Raw genomic sequence first — 21,593 nt, 5'->3', positions numbered from 1 at the left:
TAGCTTCCCCCGAGTCTAAACCCTCATGTAACAGTAAAATGTTACCTTTTCCTATTTTAAATGGCTGATGGCAGTGGTTTAGATCAATTACCGTTATTTTTCACGACCGCTAACAATGGTAGCCCAAAATCAGGGGTAGCCATGTTTTTCAATATGGTGCCCCAGGACTATCTGTAAAAACAAGACTCCGGTCATCTGTTTTCACCATTTCTTTTAGGAAAAGTCCTTCTTGTGTGTAACTCTGCGTGCCAAACCAGGTTTGGTCCCTTTGTTTGTGCCCTTTGGTGGGCTTCTGTGCTGAAGCCCTACTATGGTGCCAGAGTGTCTGGCGTGGACAGGATGTGAGGGAGGTGCCGAAACTCCCTGTGCTTAGTCTCCTAGTAGACCTGGATGCACTCTGGTGTGATTGGCTGACTGTCCAGCAAGGACAGCCACCCTGCTGGGTGGGTGACAGCCAGGTGGAATGAATGGGGGAAAACTGTTTTAAAGCGTGTCTCTGGGACTTGGAAAGGAGAGTCGACCACTGGAATGAAAGAACCGAGGAGGAGAAAAAGGAAGAGGACTGCTGCAACTCCTGGATGACCAGTGAAGCCCTGCTGCAGGTCCGAATTGCCTGAAACCCCGACGACAGAGAAGTCCTTCAAGGATAACTTCTTCCCTTGAGTTTGGTGGGAACAACCAACTCGCAAGCCACCTGGACACTGCCCGATCCTGGTCGAATTTTCTTCAGAGTGCTGTTGAAAACCGGATAGACAGAGGGAAGGAATCCAGGGGGACTTTAAGGCACTCCCACCTTAAAACCGATGTCTTGCTACAGCTTTTGGCCTCTTCCCTGGGCAGTGCAGGAACCTCCCGAAGGTCCTCCTTGTCCCCACGACTGAAGCACAGGAACAGCGAAACCTGCACGAACTGCCAGGAACAACTGCCTCAGCTACAGCTTTCTTCATTTAAAAAGGTACTGTGCAAACGTGGTCCGGAAATCTTTTCAGCCATCGAGAAAGTGCGTGAAACTTTCCTCAACTACGAAGGCTTGTCCTTCCTAAACATTCGTCAAACTTTTCACCTAGCCAAATTCTTTAAAAATCTGTGGCAAATACCTAACCGTTATATACCAGAACTGTGCTATCCTATACAACAGACTCTGAACCATTGTCTTTGGCTCAGGCCTGTTGAGAAGAATTGCTGGTTGTATTTAACTTGAACTCTTTGCCCTGCCTATGAATGTATTTGGGCTGTCTATTTGTATAACCTTTTCCCTCCTTTTCTAAGTATCTAAAGTGCCTTTTTGCTCATACTTCATTTATGAGCTAAACTTGTTTAGTTACTTACCGGTTAGATTTTTGTGGTCTATCTTTGAGTGATACTGAGCTGCTTATGCTAGTGTAATGTTGTATAACTGATTGAGTAAATACATTTATATTCTTTTACCAAGAAACCTTGAGAAAGTTTTTACCTGAATCACTGTATTTGTTGGTCCTTTATGTAACTTATTCTACTGCTCACTTAAACTCTTGAGATAAGACTGGCTACTCAGCCATCACTACCACTTTACTGTGTAGTGCAGGCTTGTACCAAAAGTTAAATTGTGCTTACACTTGTAGCCCTAATTGTCTATAGTGTTGCCAAAGGGCACTGCAGGTGATTCTATCTAACACGCTGGTCAAGAGACTCTGGTGAAGAGTTTGTGGTGATGCATGGTGTGTATGCAGCCATGGGAGTTGATGTGTAGTGACCCTTTGTCATACATACAGTGGTTTGTGTGCCAGTATTCCATCTAGGATTTGTTTTTGTTGTTGCTTATTCATTGTAGAGTTTCTTCTGGAATCATCCTGGGTTAACTTTTGGGTGGTTCTGGAAGGCTGGGCAACGTCCACATCTTTGTGGCAGTGCCTAGCCGGTCTGGGTTAGTGCTTCATTTTGAGGGCTCAGGGTTTCTGGCCAATAGTTTTGGGCTGCTGTTTTGTGAGTTGGTTGACCGTTGTGTTTTTTCGCCGCGCAAGTTGTTTGCTGGTGCGTGTGTGTGAGAATTGGTCAGGTGAGATTGTGCATTTTAGGTCTTGTGAAAAGCATGTGTCTGATCTTTTTTAGCCTTGGTCTTTTGGTCTGTCTCAGTGGGTTAGAGATGTTCTCTTGCAGTGGTTTAGCGGGCCACATGCTAGCCCATATAGGTGGCCGTTTATGCTCAAGTGTGGCAGCTCTGAGGTTTGCCAGTGGTGGACGGGAGGTGTTTAGCTTTCCAGGATGGTTTGGGTGTTGTGGTTTGGTAGCCCAGAGGGCAAGTGGCGCTCCAGTGTGGCAGGCTGGTGACCAGTCAGTGGCAGTGGTGGGTGAAGTTGTTTGAGTGTTGCTAAAATGGTAGTGTTTGGTTGCAATGTTGGTGTGGTGCCGTTACATGGAGGTTAGTTATGCCCGGTTGGTCAGCCATTCCCTTGGTTTAACTATTTGTTCTGGTGCTAGAGGTTCCACAGTTCAGGGGTTGAGTGTGGTGCTGTCTGATTTTGAGGGGTGTGCCTGTTTTGTGGTAGCGGAAGGAGGTGTTGAGGTATTCTATGATTGTGTGCTTGTGGTAACGGAAGGTGTTGTGATCGACTTTCCTCTCCTCTTGTTACTGCATCCTGCTTGCATGAGGTGTATGCAAGTGGTGATGTCATGCGTGGAATACTAGTAGAATCATTGGAATGTTTGTGTGTGAATGTAGTTCCACCCAAGGCAGTTAAAAGATGTAGCCTGGGTGGTGTGAGCCAGTGTAATAAATCCATGCGAGGCATAAAGATTTATTCATAGAGCCCCCGGAGCGTATGGCTGTCGGGGCACCTTCACATGCCAATGGTTCTGGAATGGCTACATTCCACAACCATACCACGCATACTTGATGTAAAATGCAGATTACATAGAAGACCCACTATAACATCCCCATTCCTTATATTATGAAGAGGAAAGATAAACGGAAAAATAAGAATGAAATACAACAGAAATGGAGAGATGGGAGACACAAAACAAACACAACTGGAACAAGAGAAAAGGATACATCTGTGTTCTCTAGGTGTGCAACACCACTCAGTAGTAAATATAGTCATTGTTGAAATTCTGGATCATCCTGCGGTTTCTCTTGGATAACGAACCTCACTCTTACTTCCCACTGCATTGTCTCTTCCGTCAGAGTCGCTGTCCTGTACCCTCCTGCTAGTGTGGTCTGTCCTCACTTGGGTACTAGGCTTGCTGGTACTTGGCATATTGAAAAAAGTGGTACTAGGCTTGCTGGTACTTGACATATTGAAATCCTTTTCCACCATCACAATATCATCGCATGACAACTTCTTTCCATCCTCCAACACAACTGATTTACCAGAACAACTTTGCACTCTTTGTTGCGATCTGAATCTGGTTTCACCTTTCAACATTTTCTTGGGCTCTTTGATACAAACCCAGTCTCCTCTTTTGATTATATTGTCCTTCACTCCGTTTCTCTGATCGTAGTACTCTGTACTTTGCTTGTTTCTCTCTCACTCCTCTCATGATTTGCTCAATGTCTAAATTAACTTTACCTGTATCCATGAACATCCTTGCAGGTCTCAAACGATTAGAAGCCAGTCTGCCACACATCATGGTAAATGGCTCTACATCTGTGGTGGAATGTGGAGTTGTTCTATGTGTACAAAAAGCCTCTTTAAGAGCATCTCTCCATGGAAGTTTTTGTTCATTCTCTCCACAAGTCCATTGGCCATGGGATGATATAGTGATGTAGTTATATGCTCAATCGCTGTGTCTTTTAAAAACAATTGTAATTCTAATGAAGTAAACAGAGCTCCATTTTAGAAAATATCTCTTTGGGGTCACCTTCCCTATTAAAGATCTCATTAAAAAAAACGTAACATTTTCTCAGTGGTGACATTCCCTTCCACAACTCCCCACTCAACCCACTTTGAGGCGTAGTCTATTGGGACCACAATATATATTTTGACAGTATCCAGATTTTCATATGGTCCCTTGATCTCAATTGCCAGCTTTGACCACACTCTACTGGGAATCTCCACTGGTTGTAAAGGTGTTTTCCTCACAGTTTTTACTTTATCACTTGCTGCATATGCAGTACAGTTCCTGACACTTTCCTCCATATCCCTCCACATTCCTAGACACCAGTAATTACTCCTCACCCTTCTCTTGGTTAAACTTCTGCCCAAATGTCCCTCATGGGCCAATGTGAATATCTTTTCCCTCAGCTTTGTGGGAGGAATGATACAATCTCCTCTATAAATGTGTGTCGAGTCCACAGATATCTCATCTTTTATCTGAGCATAGACTCCTAAGCTTTGTTCATGATCACTCCAATCGCTGTTAACAGCCTTGCCACCAAAGATTCGTCAGCATCCTATCTCCCTTCCTCTTGGACCATCTTAATTTCTTTGTCTTCACTTTTGTCAAATCTTTCCTTCATACAACGATCGGCCAGCTCCATAGTTCTGATGATCTCTAACGCTTGCTCTAGCAATGGGTCTTTAGCTTGCCACACTCTCTGTTGTACACGTGAATCAGCCACGTTCAGCACCAATTGATCTCTTAAATACTCCACATCAACAACGGTGAACTTACAAGTGGACAGGAGGCCCCTCAGAGCTGCAATGTAGGTGTCTATTGATTCACCCTTTAACTGCCGTCTTGAAAGAAACTCGTACCTTTCTAGCACTACATTGGTTTTGTTACCAAAATGTTTGGCTAACTTTCCTAGTACACACTCAAATTTACAATTGTTGTCACCTGAACCTCCTAAAGCACCATACAGGTCAGGGAGCGCACTGAAAATCCTTAAAGCCTCTGCTCCAAGGCAGTTTAGCAAAGTGGCTTCCTTGAGGTCGTCATTATATGTGCTCCCACCAACTGCCCTTAAGTACCTGGAATCCATCAATCCACTGTTCCCATGGGCATGTGGGATTCCCAGGAAGCGGAAGGAACTGCATAGGTGCTGTAACATGCTGCATGATGGCAGGCAAACAGTCTTACTCTGTGAATGAAATCTGTATGCTTTTGCTTTTACTTGCCTCTTTACTTTTCTTATTGTTTTTTGTATATATATATATATATATATATATATATATATATATATATATATATATATCTGTATTAAATGTAAAATGCAGATGTTGGTTCCAATTTCCAAAACCTCTTTAAAACATGTCTTCCTGTGTTATGAACTGTCCATGCAGTATCTAGAGTTCACTCAATTACATGTATTGTGATTTACTTTGTTGTTTGTGTGCACGTAATGCCAATCAACCAATCCATCTGCTTTCGACGTTCCTCCGTGCTCCATCACTTAGTTGCCCAGGCAAACCACTCACAGTAATGTTTTTTACAACATGGCCACCACGTTTCGGCACGCCTTTGGGTCCTCTTTTCTAATGTCTCTATTGCCCTTGTGGGAGTATTTTGTATGATGTGGCGCGCTCGCGCTGTGCTGGACCTTTGCAAACCCCCTTATTTTGATAATGAAGGGGAGGCTCACCCAAAGTCTCTTCGTCATGGGAACGTTGGGGCAGGCAGTCTTAGACAGAGGGTGTTCCAGATAAAGGGAGCAAATCCCCCCCCAGAAAAGGTATACCACATACTCATCTAGAGGAATGGAATTAAAGGTACAGGGAGGACACAGATGGAAGGATCCAGTGCAGAAAGTGGGGACACTTACCATAAAAGGCACAGTGAGCCATATAAAGCACCTGAAACCCAATGTGAGAGATCACAGGGAGCGAGTGTGGATTGTAACAGAATATGGCCACATTTCTCAATTGTGCCATGAGAAGTTAGTCACATACACCAGGCAGCACAGAAAATAAATGGCATTGCCAGAGGCAAGTCTGGAAATAATTAGGGTTATAGCAACTGACATCAGAGTATAAACGTTAAGAAAAGGAAGGTTATTCTACAACTTAAAGGCATACTCTAGTAAAAAATGTTATTGTCCCTATGGGTCGGCCATGTTTTTTTAAGGCTAAGTGGGTCGATTTTAGAAAACTTTCCTATGGACCTTACCCGAGTTTTCGTCCATTAAACGCACGCGAAAACAAGCACCTGTGAGCCGCCATTTTCTGATAATCCTATCTTTTCCCCGATCGCCCTGGCAGACCTGCTTTTGCGGCACTAAATCAATTCCCCCGCCCCTGAGCGTGACATTATCAAAACATTCATATTCCCCGCCTCTCTCTGTGACGTTTCTGTGCTGCGTAGGCAAACGCGCCCAGTCGTCTTCTGCGCGACTCCACACAGAACCCGGAAACCAACACAGATCAACTCACAACACAGCGCGCCACAATTCGGAATATGAAACTGTACTTTAAAATGAAACAGCAACACGGTACATTTGGTAAAGTACATTTATTTGACATTAAATGTTTAGAGAATATTCAGCAATTGCCATATGAACTCCGAAAGCCATTTATTTTCTTTTATCTGTATCCGCAATAACTGTTCCGTTTCATCTTGAGTCACGCGCTGTTCCATTATGGCACACAGGGTGTTCATTTTCGTAAAAAGAATCACTTTGTAAGCACGGTGAACCGCAAGGCTGTTCCATCAACTAAGCACTAGTCCAGCCTAAAATGTGTTATGTTACTTCTAGCCACTAGTACAGCGTAAGTGCATGTGGGCCCTTGGCGATCGTCCCATAATATGGTGATCGTGCTCCAGTTGTTGACACGAAGCTGCAGGTGTCTGCTGAAGAATCCGTCCGCCGGTGTCTCAAACAGGTGGCAGTTGCAGAAAGGGATCAAATACCTGTTAAGAAAACAAATAAAAGATAATTAGTCTCGCCAGCCGAACTTCATTAATATTACTCATTTCATTTATTACGGCCGATCAGAAACTATTTGCTTGCAAGGGTAGTTCAATGGAGTATGTTGTTCTCTAACATAAATGCGAAAAGTAACGAGATAAATCGAGGGCAACACACAATGATAAACGACACTCTACATGCATGAGGAATGATATGATATATGATATGGCATTTGTAACGCGCGTATACTCAAGTGTTTCTAGGCGTGACGAGGCAGGTGGGGAACAAGGGCAGACAGACAACGATCCTACTGGGCCAGGTGTCTTTCTGATCGCGCATGGGGAAGGGCTGTACATGGTTAGTTGAATACAATTTAAATAATTGGGCCAGCTGTTGGCAAGTGCAAGGTAAATGCCGGGACAAGGGGCTGAAGGGTACAGAGACAGTCCTGTGGTGCAGGGAAAAGTGGCTGGGCCAAGGAGCGAGATCGGTGACACCAATGATCCTGCATGCCGATGTGCCCACTACAAATAGTTTTAACATCTTTTACAGTCTTCATTCATTCATTTATTCATGCATCCATTCATTAAATCTTCATTCTAGTATAAAAGCGTGTAAAGATTTACTTACATTATATTTGAAATTTCCATTGTGTCTCTTCGTAATGCAGTCTGTAAAACGGACCGTGCTCTTGACAATGATTTTTCGTATACTGACCTAAAACTGATTTAGTCTAGTTTCTGAATTTTCTGCCTTATCGTCTCTTACGTTATTGCGCACTCCCTTCAAATGTAGTTCTTTCTGCATGGTCCCTGTCTCAAGGTCAAAAAACAATAGACCCTTATACTTCCAGTGCGACTTGTGGGCCTCATCTGTGCACTGTCCTTCGCATTCTTTATTTGCAACATCACGTAGTATAGGCATCTATGAGAACTTGAAGTTTTGAACCCGTCTATGTAGTGTGCCTCAATGTGCAAATGCGAACTGGCTTCTCTCCCAAATGCCACGGCCTGCTTGGCTGGCGCGTTCTAAGTGCCCCAATTTTTTCCCCGTTGCCTGCGAGCTTTGCAGCCCAAATTGAGACATTTAATTTTTTGCGGAAGGTCAGGGAAAGTATAAAGTACCACAGGAGTTGAGTTAAAAGTGAGATTTATTGTTTGTTTGTTTTATTTTTTGCAATACGCAAGCCTCCCCTCCGTTAACAGTGCGCAGCATTTACATTTACATGAGATGAGACATGAGAAAAATATATACATACACATATGTGAGGTGAATAGAGAGAATTCAAAGATGACACCCAGCTTAGGTTTACAGGTACACTGTACAATTACATTTATTTACAAAAATACAATCCTATTGCAATTATTTAAACCGCAATTTGTACTTCACAATCATCTGTGCTTCGGGTGGGCATGGCACAGTCGCAATGTTTGGTGGCAATGGATCACTGCTCTGTACAGAAACGTCCAAAATTCCATATCTGTGCTTCTCTAACACAGCAACAATAAGGCCTTTCACAAAGTCGAACTGCATTTCATCATAGACTGGTTTGATCACCCATTGCTTACTTCGTTTTGAAAACACCTTGGTGTAGCGAGGCATCCTTACTTTGCCCCTAGTCCTAGATTGTTCTCGTCCGACATTGCTGTTATGGGCCAAGACCGCTAGTAGGGTGCGATGTTTCATTTTAGGCACATATTGTGGAACACCTCCAAATCTCCTGTGTGACAGAATTCTGTCAGTCCTCTCAAATCTCTTGATAGAGTTTTGTCGAAAACAATCTTCTCAATGGCTTTGTGTGTCGGTGATGATGGAATCAACCACTTCTTCTTCCGTGCCTCCTCTGGGGACAAAGGGCCATGTTCACATTGGTGGAAATGTTCATTTGCTGTCCAGCGGTGAACGTTGGTACAGTGGTGCATCAGTGACCGCCATTTTTCAAGTAGTATTTCCACTGACCCCTCGCAAGTTTTTGAGCTCCACCAAAGATGGTTGGTGATAGAATGTGACCACAGCAAAATACTTTCAAAACCTTTTTTTTTTCCTGCAGCCGAGATTTTCTTATTGATTGATTTAGCAAGATGCCATATGTCAAATTGATGTTTAATATGTGGGAACTGCTCTCTCATTGTCTTGGCAATTGAAACGTGTCTATCCGTGGCTATGAGGTCGATGTGCATCCCCCTCGATTGTAGATCTTCCACTGATTTTATAAATCCTAGTTTCTCCATGGCCACTGAGGATGTACATTGTGTTACCTGCACGACCTCGGAACTCACAATTTTCTTACTATCCATGTCCTGAAAGTGGTAGGTGCAGTACTTGGCAGAAAATCCAGGGCTATCGCACTGTCCATCGCCGGCTAGCCTGAATCGTTTGCCTTCGAATGTACTTGCTAGAGAAAATTGTTCAATTCTCCAAGCATCACTAATGGCCGGAAACAGATAATCACGTTGGTATGTGTAGTACAGCGCACTTGAAATGAATTTGAGTCCCACAAACTGAAAGAAAGCCTCTAACTTTCTAAAACTTGAGCCGCTAAAAAGTAAAGCCGCTGCACACAGTAAATTGCCTGCTGGCAGTTTCCCCAGCATTGGTTGTGCAAACCATGAGAACCTATGATTTAATCTACAGGCGGCATTTATTTTAAGGTTACTGCCTTTCATTTTACGAGTCACATTAATGAATGGCTTCCCACATACTTTCCCTCTAACGGAATGCACACATTTCAGCATACTTATAATTTCCATCAAGCAACTGTCGAATACAATGTATTTGCTCTCTTTCATTAGACTGTCATCCTGCGTCAACGTTGTTTCGGCCTTTGACGTTGTGGAGATGTCAACACATTGGAAAGTAATATCGCTGCTATCAAGTATTGTTGCGTCTATGGATGCTGCGGCTGGTTCATTCTCTCTCATTTCAACATCTGCTAATTCAACATTGATGGGAGAACACAACAATGTCGACATGTTTTTTGGTGGCAATTTTTTGGCTGGTGTAGATTGTGTAAATTGATCTGCAACTACTTCCGAGCTATCTCCAAAACATTCAATAACATCTTCTTGTGGTGGTCCGGTCGCACAGTAGCCATGGTCCAATGCAACTTTGCTGTAGTCTCCAAACAGAGCTAATTCATGTTCTGGCCATTGGACATAAGCATCTTGAGCCTGAACACGCCTCGCCTCAATTAATAGTTCCTCCATAGTGTACATGGTCTGGCAAGCCACATCTCTCATTCGCTTCACTGTCTGTGTGTGTATAGTTCTGACGCCGACGGGTAACTGGAGGAGAGATTGGAAAAGGGATGTTCAGTTTAAACACAAGATGGAGTGTAGTAGAATTGAATAGAAAAAAACATAAAATAGTCCCCACCACAACAATTGTTTTAAAGTTATGAACTGTTTGTAACTAACCTTTTTTTGTTTTTTTTTCTTTGCAACTTTTTTGACTCGACCTTCAACATCTGCACGCTGTAGCTCCAATTCGTTTCCGCTTGTCCTCCCTTCCGCTTGCGCTGCAAGGACTATATTTTCTGTATCCGCACAGACAGCAAGGATTGAGGCTCCATCGTCTCCCTGAAACATAGTACTTTTATTACTATGTATCAAAATATTGTTCGCATAAAACACGTGAGGACACACAGGTACATCTCAATAGCCAAACACAATTTAAACATTGTGTGCAACAATCAAACGACAAGTATTCGACCAGTGATGATCTATTTCGATGGAACTGTCAGTATCCATACCTCTGGCTCTGCATGGACTGCCATGAATGGTTGTTTTGGAGAGGAGGCATCCGCATCTCCCTGAAACACAGTACTTGCATTAGTATGCTTTTCAATATTGGAAACACAACACACACTTGGGGTCGAACGCACAGGTACATATAAAGAGATAACCGCGAAAGATGCATTGTCCAAAAGAATCAAGGAAAATCCAAATATGAACACATTTCATCTACTTATTTCAACGATTCCTTTACATCTGCATCATCTAAATGAGATGTTGTGATTGTGGTGGAAGCTCCGTCGTCTCCCTGAAACACAGCACTTGCATTAGTATGGTTTTCAATATTGGAAACATAACACACACCTGGGGTCGACAGCACAGGTACATATCAACGGCTAACCACGAATGAAACATTGTGTAGAACAATCAAACGACAGGAATTCCGGCTCTGAAGATGACGCTCGATGGAGCTGTCAGTATCCATACCTCGTGCTGCTGAAGAATATCTATGGATGTTGCAAATGTAGTGCGCACCTCCGAAAGCTGTTGCGCCGATTCATATACTTGAATGTCAGGCTCTGCATCAAGTGTAGGGGTTGATGCTCCGTCGTCTCCCTGAAACACAGCACTTGCATTAGTGAGGATTACAATTGTGAAAACATAACACACACCTGGGGTCGACAGCACAGGTACATATCAACGGCTAACCACGAATGAAACATTGTGTAGAACAATCAAACGACAGGAATTCCGGCTCTGAAGATGACGCTTGATGGAGCTGTCAGTATCCATACCTCGTGCTGCTGAAGAATATCTATGGATGTTGCAAATGTAGTGCGCACTTCCGAAAGCTGTTGCACCGTTTCGTATACTTGAATGTCAGGCTCTGCATCAAGTGTAGGGGTTGACGCTCCGTCGTCTCCCTGAAACACAGCACTTGCATTAGTGAGGATTACAATTGTGAAAACATAACACACACCTGGGGTCGACAGCACAGGTACATATCAACGGCTAACCACGAATGAAACATTGTGTAGAACAATCAAACGACAGGAATTCCGGCTCTGAAGATGACGCTCAATGGAGCTGTCAGTATCCATACCTCCTGCTGGTGAGGAACATCTAGAAACGTTGTAGATGTGGCGGACGCTTCAGCATCTCCCTGAAAGACAGTACTTGCATTAGTATGGATAACACTAATTATAACTGAAAATAAACACCAGTGGACGATAACTAAGGTGTATATTAATTGGAAAGCAGTAACCAAACATTCGGGAAAATAATTACACGATAGAATAAAACTATTACTTGACATGCATAACAAGTATGTAGCGGATTAGCCTAGTAAGATTACCTGATACGCGCTAGAAGTGGTTGATAACTGCGACCACGTCAAGGATGTAGAATGTTCTTGCTTCAGATTCAAGGGATAGTCAAGAAGTTGTAAAGGTCAATCAATGATTGATAATGAAATGCCAATATAAAAAATAGCCACGTAAGCCGACAGAATACTTGAAAAATGCTCAATACAGCACAGTTCCCTGTTCCCATATATATACATTGCGTTTGTGGGTTATGAAATCGAAAAAGAATATATTGATAAATGTCATTATTCAAAAAACTATACACTCATATCAATATCGAAATTATTACAAGGGATAGAACACCTACAATATCTATTAGTCCATTCGACTACACACTACCGCAAGGCCTAAAGCTAAATCCGGACACTTGACTCACCGGTGGCGGAATGTGGACGAATAGAGTGGGAATAGCGTTCGAGCAATTTCCGTGTAGTTCGCCGTTTATTCTTCTTTGTTACCCAAGAAGTTGTGTACATGTCCAAGGAAAAGTGCCGGCTGCAGATGCGGTATCGATCGCCCCTCTTGTCCTGTAAGACTTGTTGGACTCTACTTTCCAGCTCATCCAGTGGAAATCCGCAATGTCTGACCCATTCTTTTATTCGATCAACAGTTTTCGGGAATACATGCATTGTAGTTCCTTCAGATTTCGCATGGGTCTTCGAAGGGCAACCGCTAATCGAACAGGCAGGCATTGTTGATAAATCTGAAAAGTAAATATCGACATTATACAATCTTCAAGAATAAAGATTTGATACAAAAGTAAATGAATCATACATTGATCAATGCAAGGTTTGTTTTGTCGCAGGAACTGTACCAGTTCATTATGTGCAGCTTAGTATTTGCATAAACTGCAGAAATGTATAAATGATGTGACTAAAATCTGAACATGTGACTCATCCCTTGGCTGTTCTGTATTGCACGAGAAGGAAACATGCTTACATTATAGACTGGACCCCCGAAGGATGCAATTCGATGACAATAGACACAGATGAAAATAAATAGATCTATTGATAGCATAGCAATGGAAACTCTAGTCAATAGCAATGAGACCAATGAACATAGCACTATTGTGTACTCTACTCGCAAATAGATAGAAATTTAAAAATCTGCGAAATATGACTAGGATACATGGCCTTACCTTGACCAACAAACAGTTGGATTCAGCAAGTAGAGCAGTATGTTGCAGGAGAATAGGTGGATGGCCACAGGTAGCACACTGATGGGTTTGCTCTAAGCGGTCACAGAAGTTCACGGATAGCACGACGACGACCAGATTAGCGTAGATCTCGGTGGTTGCCAGGTAACACGTTCAGGAGTTGACTTGCAAAGCACAAAGATATTCTCATGAGACATATCAAGTGGTTTATAAAGTATTTGGAACAGGGGTGTGTTGAATGACGTATGTATGTCGTGGTCTTAGGGGGGCGGCCTGCTTCAAGGGGAGGCCTGGCTAGAGACACAGGGTCTGAGGAGGCCATGTGACCGATGGCCCCTTGGCATGGGACACCTTTTGAAGTGTACATGTAGTTTGGCACCTTGGCCGTTTGCGCCTGTCACAGCCCCCCATGCCAGCGCTCATCCCCGGGTGCGAACCGCCTTTGATAGAGGGGGGTGGGATGGATGGGCCTGGGGCGTGCAGATAAGGCACAGGAAGACTGCTGAATGGAGACACACTTATGTGGATTGCAGGGGGGCGGCCTGCTTCAAGGGGAGGCCTGGCTGGAGACACGGGGTCTGAGGAGGCCATGTGAACCTTACCCCTTGGCGTGGGACACCTTTTGAAGTGTACATGTACTTTGGCACCTTGGCCGTTTGCGCCCTGGACAGCCCCCCATGCCAGCGAGCATCCACCGGCACGAACCGCCTTTATATGAATATACAGTATATCGCCTTTATATGAATGATAGTATATCGTTGCTTATCAATAACAAATGCCACATAACGCAGATTCTTGTGAGCACAGACCCACACTTCAACCAGTGTATTATAGTGGCCAAGACCCGAAGGCCTGTATAATCCAATGGTAATTGATAGTATAGATATATGTGATTCATTTAAAAAATTGAGACAAACGTTGTCAAAATAAATGTGGTGTTTTATTTTGTATCTTATTTTCATGAAAAAAAAAATTAGAAGACTTTAAAGGTTATACAGGTCAGGTTGCAGCACAGCGAGAGAAAATCCCCTGTACTGACCGCTGTCACTCCGGAACGTGTCTCTAATGGCACGAACGGCACAGGCGGTTATCACTCTTCGAACGCGGTGTCCAAGCCTCCCGTGAAGCCACCATGTATAGGAACGATAGGCCACCAGCCTGTACCACCTGTGAAAAGGAATGAAACAAACTGTTTTTAAATGACCCAGATAAGTTTAATAAACGTTTGTTGTCAATGACAATTCTTGTAACTAATGGCATTTTACATGGACACATGCTATCTAGACAATGCACACTATTGAACGACTTACATGCGTTACAATGATATGTAGATGTAATTTTGGATATAGTAGAAGAACATGAAATAGGAGTGGCATGACATGCAGAGTATACTTACTCGTTACTCGGATTACGAGGACGAACAGTTGCTCGAAGTTCGTGCATAAGCACCATCAAGATTCTCAACACGGCCCGTGTGAGGCAGGCTGCCCTGAAGTCTGGCAGCTCGGTGATGCATTGCGGTCGTGGCTCGCCTTCCGAAATGTAGGCCAGGCATCCCGAGTTTTCTCGGCAGCAGCAGTTCTCGTCCTCGGTTGGCATTAGCTCGCACCGATTGCATGTGCACCAGGTGGAGACGCCGTCCATGCGACTAGGCCCAGGCTCTTCATCTGTTGAATCGTCCTCCCAACTGCCGTCCGAATCCCCATCGTTTTCGCGTGCTTCCCTTTCCAGTAGTTCCTCCTCGGTATACTCGGGCTCGTACATGTAGGGCATTATTGTAGCCATTGTGTGGTAAACAGAGTAAAATAATTTACCGATATGGTACAGGTGTTTACACGGGCTACAAGCGACGAAGGTAGCTGACCAGAGCACTGAAACGAGTCACAGAATACTCAAAGTAACACAGAGAGAGGAATGGAATCGAAAATCGGCTGCTGTGTGTTGTGAAACGGTCTGTTTATACTTATTGAGGAGAGAGGCGTCCTGCCATTTCCATGGCGACACGTCATTAGCTGAAGCGCAGCGAATGTTGACACGAGACGTGCTTTGGCGTTGGGAAATGGGCGGTACGAGTCTGCTGATGTCAGGCTCAGGGGAGGGGGAAATGATTTAGTGCCACAAAAGCAGGTCTGCCAGGGCGATGGGGGAAATGATAGGATTATCAGAAAATGGCGGCTCACAGGTGCTTGTTTTCGTGTGCGTTTAATGGACGAAAACTCGGGTAAGGTCCATAGGAAAGTTTTCTAAAATCGACCCACTTAGCCTTAAAAAAACATGGCCGACCCATAGGGACAATAACATTTTTTACTAGAGTATGCCTTTAATGTGGAAATAAACTACTAGCAAACTGGGGCGTCTGAGAGGCAAGCAAGAGCTCAGTCAATGTTGACACCCAGGTAAATGGCATGAGCACCAAGCCCAGAGGAAAGACAGGGAAGCATGTCAAGTGTCTGGAGCAAACCCAACTACCAATATACAGTTTTGGAAGAGCTCAGCTTTAGTCAGTGAGAAACCATTCACCAGTTCACAGTTATCAGACAGCTCTGAAAGTTAGTGATGCCTCTGTAAGTGTAAGAGGATCAGAGGGTTGTAACTCTAGAATCAGAATGAGAATGAGTAGGAGTAAATTAGCCAGGCCAGATGCAGAATAACACATGTTAAGGAGAGGGGGGTAAGGCCGAACCCTAGGACACACCACATCCTGTTAATCAGGGATTCTGATATCATATTACTCATCTTCTGTGCGATGGCCACCCCTGCATCCCCAGATATTCCCATTCAGGATACCGACTCAGGAGCCCCCCCCTCCCAGCCAGGCACCAGTCTCACCAACGATTCCTACATAACTAGTTACTATTCTGACCCTTCCTGCCCAAGGTATCATCGCATCATACCCTTGCCTCCCACCCCTGCCCTACCACCGAAAGAAACAACAAACTTTGCGCTAAACTCTCTAAACTATATGAGCCGCCCCGAAGACTCCTGTCTGACTCCAAATGCGAAGCCAAAAGCTCCACCAAAGGCCCTGCCATCCCCACAACCAAGTCCAAATCTATCGCTCATACAAACATCTCGGTAAAAACGGATGTACACTCCTACAAAGGAGCTCTCCTCAATACTAGATCATTGGTCGCACATGCCCTTGATATAGCAGACCTAATTATTAAAGATAAACTAGATTTTATTGCTCTAACTGAAACCTGGCTCCACAATGCAGCAGGCCCGTCTCTAATGTTGGCCATCCCAGATGGCTATACCATATCCAAGCAGGACCGGGTGGGCAACCGGGGCGGTGGCATCGCCATCATATCCAAAGAAAGTTTAGCTCTCAGACTAGCCCCGACCCAAACTCTGCAATCGTGCGAATCCCTCACTGCCAAACTCCCTATAAACAACACCCAATCCCTCACTATCCACCTGATCTACAGACCACCAGGTCCACTCGGGACCTTCGAGGAAGATTTGCATAACCTAATTTCCAACAATGCGAAAACCACCTCACAACTACTGCTACTAGGTGACCTTAACCTAGGGTTTAACGACCCAGCAGACATACATGCCCCTACCATAGCCAATACGATCTCATCACTCGGACTCTCACAAAAAGTTAACCTACCCACCCACCTGAAGGGAAGAACCCTAGACTGGGTTGCTGATGCTAACTGCTCAGCGGTCATCTCCTCCACCACACCACTACCTTGGACTGACCACTCGCTGGTCTCATTTAACCTACTGACCTCTAGACCACCTACCACAACCGTGTCACTGGCACCACCCTGCCTCACAAGAAAGAAAAATATTTCAGTAGAAAAAATCATCCCAGCCATCCTTCCAACCCTAAACGCATTGCCAGACAATCTAGATCCCAACACACTAGTTCACGAATATAATAAAATCATGTTAACTACCATGGACAAAATTGCCCCACTCAAACTTCGCACCAGCAAGCCAAAAACCCATTTAAATAAATGGTACACACCTGAACTCAAAGCCCTCCGCCTAAAAAAGCGAAAATGTGAAGCTGATTGGAAACTATGCCCCTCCAGTGAAAAGAAAGCCATCCTTGACACAATTTCTCGTCATTACAAAGCTGAAATCTGCTTAGCTAAACGGAATTCCTATAACAACCGCATTGCCAACTCCAACTCAAGTATGAAGGAGCTCTTCTCCATACTGAAGGAACTTGAGTCACCTATTGCCACACCCGACACCTGCACCAAGGACCAGACTTGGTGCACAGACATCCAACAGGCACTAGCAAATAAAATAAACACCCTACAAAACAAAATTCAACTAAAAAAAGACTCCTTAAACCTCACTAACTCTCCCACATCTCCGCCCAATGCCTTACCAAGTACACACACCAACTCATTCACCTTCTCTAAAACCACCACCCTGGAGGTTGAGAAAATCATTCTTTCTCTTAAACCCTCAAACTGTAAAGGCGACATCTGCCCTGCACACATAATCAAGGACGCAGCCAGAGACCTGTCGCCCTTTATCTCCAAACTCATAAACGCCTCTTTTTCCTCAGGCAGTATCCCTTCCAACTTAAAACAATCCTGGGTGCTCCCCCTCCTCAAAAAGCAGACGCTTGATCCTCTCATCCCCACCAACTACCGACCCATCACCACGGTACCCTTCCTACTGAAAATCTTGGACAAAGTGGCCTATGTCCAGATTCAAAAATACCTAGAACTACACAAATTACTAGGCTCCAGACAATCAGGTTTCCACCCATTACACGGCACGGAAACAGCCCTCATTGATCTGAAAACCCAAATTGATGATCTGAGGGACAAGGGTAAGACAGCACTCCTCCTCCTACTCGACCTCTCCGCGGCATTCGACCTCGTCGACCACAAGGTCCTCTGCAGACACCTTGATTCAGCTGCTCATTTCTCCCCAGAAGCTATCAGATGGATTGAATCCTTTCTGAGTGAGAGAACAATGAGAGTCTTCTCCCCTTCAGCAGCAGCAGACCCCTCTCCTATTACCTGCGGAGTCCCGCAGGGCTCATGCGTCTCCCCCACACTATACAACATCTTCAACAAACCCCTGTTCGACGATCTGGACCATCTGGGTGTCACCTACACTAACTATACAGATGACACTCAGATTCTCCTCCCACTTTCAGGGGATCACAGTAAGGACAGAGAGTTGGTGAATAGGGTATATCTCATCATTCAGGCATGGATGGCATCTCATGGTCTATGCCTGAATGATGACAAGACAGAGCTCATCATCTTGGGTACCCCTGCTAATATCAACAAACTAGGCCTTGAATATGCCGAATTTAACATAGATGGTAATTTTATCAAAGTATCCAGGGAAGTAAAAACCCTCGGCTTTTATCTGGATGCCACTATGTCATTCACTAAACAGGTCAACTCACTAGCATCTACCACTGCGTATACTTGCAAATTAATAAGAGCAGGCAGACCATTCCTATCCAATGACAGCTGTATGATCCTGGCAAGAGCACTCATACTATCTAGGCTCGATTATTGTAATGCCCTTTATAGCGGTGCTAACAAAGCCATTATCCACAGGCTACAAATCCTACAAAATAATGCCTTGAGAGCTGCCCTCGGCATTAATAAGAGAGATCATATCTCCACCACCAGACGCCAACACAAATGGCTCTCCACAGACAACAAAATCAAACTAAAGTTGGCCTCCCTAACCCATAAAGCCCTCAACAATGCCGCCCCTAGTTATCTGATGGACAAGGTAAAGAGAAAGTCTTCCATCAGACAAACAAGAACTATCAATTCCAACTGTCTGATAATTCCCAGATTCAAACTCTCCACCATTGGTGGCAACAGTTTCCCAGTGAAAGCTGCCACACTTTGGAACTCTTTGGCACACAACCTAAGAGCTGATCAACCATATTTGCACTTTAGAAGGCACCTCAACAGTCACCTGAACTCCAATAAGCCCTGTATTTAGTTGCACTTTCTATACCTATGTATAGATATTGATACCCTTTGTTTGCGGCCTTGCCCTCGCCTCTAACAGCCCTGTACACATCTGTATATTTCTCTCCTGTATAGATATTGATTTTTTATGTATGAAGATTTGTATATTTCTTATTCCTGTAATCCTTGAATATTTTTATTTTACTTCAACTGTATATTTCTGTAACATTGTAAGCTTCGAATTATCTTTTTGCCTGCGCCCTGTTGCCCCTGGGTAAGGTGCGCCATACAAATAAACAAACAAACAAACAAACAAACAAACAAATGAGGCATCATACCTGCTTATGTTCGATCAGCCTGGAAGGATTGCAAAAAGGAGAAGGTAGAGTCCCTGAGGCAGGCATCTCCTCGACTAAGTAGGGTCTAATGGGCAATGGCTGAGTCCCTGATGCAGGAATCTCTTAGACCAAGGAAGAAATAATGGTCAAAGGCTGAGGGCCCGATGCAGCCATATCTTGGACCAAGGAGGATATAATGGTCAATGGCCGAGTCCCTGATGCAGGCATCTCTTAGACTAAGTAGGATCTAATGGTCAATGGCCGAGTCCCTGATGCAGGAAGAAATAATGGTCAATGGCTGAGGGCCCGATGCAGCCATATCTTGGACCAAGGAGGATATAATGGCCAATGGCCGAGTCCCTGATGCAGGCATCTCTTAGACTAAGCAGGATCTAATGGTCAATTTTGTCACAGGCAACCAAGGGGTCCAAGAGAATACCAAAAGCTTCCTGCATTTACTGTGCTAATGCAGTTTCACATCTGTATATGTTCTCTGGCACCACATACACACAGGATTACTCATAAGTGGTAGCCAGTGTCTCGGCAAATAATTCATAGAACAGTGCCCCCTGTCATGGGACTTCACCCATTCTGCCCTGCGGGATAGGAGCAACAAATGAGATGCCATTTCATGTCAGAACTCCCCTCATAATAGTAGAACAACGTTATCTTGACAAGGCTAAGTAAAAGGTAATGCCTTGAAGGACAGTATATATTATAGTAGTTTTGTAAAGCAGCAGAGAGTATACGTAACATGTTTTATGCTGCTAGAGGCCTATAATATCCTTGTTTTGCAAAAGTAGCTACACAGCAAGATGGGAGCTTTGATGTGTAGGCAGGTATTCAAGGAGCATCATGAGTATGCTAACAAGTGGATCGATTGGAGTGCTCACACTCAAACACGAAAAAAAGGAGGCCACCCGTCTCGGCGTACCTAGCCCTAAGGAAGAACACCCTAGCCCTGGCGGGGTGCCTATCCCTGAGTAGCGCGTGGTGTATCGCATCAGCAACAATTGAGTCCTGCAATTTGCCGGACCATTGGTAGCCCGAGCGCGCTCTCCTGTGTTTTTGAGAGGCACTCGGGCTCTCTTTTCCGCTGCCTCCACACGCCCGAGGCGTTCCTATGGAGCCAGCTGCGTCATTACGTCGCTTATGCGAGCCCGTTCGACCGCGTTTCTGCGCTCTTTTTATAGGCGATGGGCCTTACTTTGCCAGTATCGCCAGTCCGGAGCTGTACAGCTAGATACAGCACACGGACCACCCAGAGGCGAGCAGCAGCCCCCTTGCAGGTACCGCCCACACCCAGGCCCCACAGATTTGTCTCCACATAGCCTCTGCCATGTTTGTTTGGAGCCTAATTTATCATCACTTGTGTTCTTAACAGGTACGCTTGACCTGTGGTTTGGATTGCCGCTTTTTTTGCATCAAATTGTCGTGCTTTGAACTACCCTTGATCTCCTATCGCCTCCTGCCTCCTACTTTGGACGCTGGCCCCGAGGTAAGGGTTTTCAAGATCTTCACATTGGCACACAAAATACTGCACCTGCCTGGGTGTTTTACCACATAGGGGCTCACACATTTTTTGCCCCCTTGGCACTCCGTCCACCATTAGTGTGCATGGTGCATTCACCCCTTTCCCCTTTGTTCCGCCCACCAGTCCTTCCCCCCGTGACCCAGTCACGCACTCCCCCTCCTCTCTCCGGCGGTGAGACCCCTCACAGGTGCCCAGGCACCCTCACCTCTCCTGTAATAAGTGACCTTCACAGTTCCTGCTCCACATGCTCACCCAAATGCATTAAGAGCTCCACCCCTACGCTTGCACTGAATAGTTAGTTGCAAGTGTCCTTTACATGCCCTGATCGCTTTTCCCTCTCTACCCTCCCCCCCCTCTTCTTTTGCCTCCCTACAGGAGACACCAGCAATTTCCCGATCACGTTCAGCTTTTCTCTGAACCCTGGCAACCCAGTTTGCATGTACAATCACGGTCCTGATGAAGATGGCTCGAATCCCCTACGCCATTGAAACCGGTCGACCCCTTTCGGTCATGAGGGCTCTCATGACCCACCTCTGATCTCTCTTATACCAACAGAGAGACTTTTTTCTAAATAATACTTGCTGTAGCACACTCATCACCATTGAGTGAGCTAAACATTTTTATAAGAGCCAATTTTTAGTCCTCCAGCCCTTCGGCTGTGTTTTACTGCTCTACCCACCAGTGGTTTCTCCAGTTGAACTGTTTTTCCATCCCAACCTCAGTGACCCAGGGGCACCATTAAAGTTATACACTTTGGAAGGTATACAAACAGTTGACCTGCCC

The 21,593-nt window shown here is 44.8% G+C and overlaps 1 protein-coding gene across 1 annotated transcript in view; it reads left to right on the top strand.

The window, feature by feature from the left end:
* The window catches only part of LOC138498495 (zinc finger protein 850-like), a gene marked incomplete in the record, with an annotated part of 1,369,857 nt that overhangs the window by 241,572 nt on the left and 1,106,692 nt on the right, over window positions 1-21,593 (top strand).

The sequence above is a fragment of the Ambystoma mexicanum genome, chromosome 5q, assembly GCF_040938575.1.
Source record: "Ambystoma mexicanum isolate Mex_15411 chromosome 5q, UKY_AmexF1_1, whole genome shotgun sequence".
Classification (NCBI taxonomy): Eukaryota; Metazoa; Chordata; class Amphibia; order Caudata; family Ambystomatidae; genus Ambystoma; species Ambystoma mexicanum.
This window is presented reverse-complemented; position numbering and strand designations above follow the sequence as displayed.